Here is a 706-nt window from a genome sequence, read left to right as displayed (position 1 = left end):
GTGTTCACTACCGTGGGCACGAGTGACAAACGAAACTTTATTAAGCAAATGTTTCCGACTATTTTGGATGAACATATTGGAAGTTCTCGAGATACTAGTTTTGAACAAATGATAATGCGACAAACGAAAGGTCGTGGCGTCGACATCGTCTTAAATTCGTTGGCTGAAGAAAAATTAATCGCGTCCGTTCGTTGTTTGGCGCGAAACGGTCGTTTTTTAGAGATTGGCAAATATGATCTTATATCAAACAATCCTTTAGGTATGTCCGAGTTTCAGAAGGGTATTAGTTTTTATGGAATTCTACTCGATAATGTGTGCACTAGCAATCACAAATATAAATCTCTAATATCAAAAATGGTAACCGATGGTATTAATAATGGAATTGTCAAACCACTTCAAGTGACAATTTTTCCGAAAACAGATATCGAAGAAGCTGTTAGGTATATGACAAGTGGAAAACATATGGGAAAGGTATGCTTTAACTCTAATTGACGGTAGCAGAAAGAATTGTTCATAAATAATAGCCTCTTCTTTTGTTTATAAATAAACCTGTTTTACATATAATGTGTATTTTTAATATATATGTTTATATTTACAGATAATTATAAATATTCAGGAACAGGGTAAACCTTTGGACAATCACATTCTCGCTTATCGCCGCTATTATTGTCTCAAAGATAGAAGTTACATTATACTAGGTGGACTG

General features: G+C 34.1%; 1 pseudogene; it reads left to right on the top strand.

Moving 5' to 3' along the window:
* The first annotated feature begins 48 nt into the window (after nucleotides 1-48).
* Nucleotides 49-623, top strand: LOC105460203 (annotated as a pseudogene).
* The last annotated feature ends 83 nt before the right edge of the window (nucleotides 624-706 follow it).

This window comes from Wasmannia auropunctata, unplaced genomic scaffold (genome assembly GCF_000956235.1).
Source record: "Wasmannia auropunctata unplaced genomic scaffold, wasmannia.A_1.0 LD326547.1, whole genome shotgun sequence".
In the NCBI taxonomy this organism is placed as follows: Eukaryota; Metazoa; Arthropoda; class Insecta; order Hymenoptera; family Formicidae; genus Wasmannia; species Wasmannia auropunctata.
The sequence above is the reverse complement of the archived record's forward strand: the minus strand, read 5'-3'. Positions and strand labels throughout refer to the sequence as shown.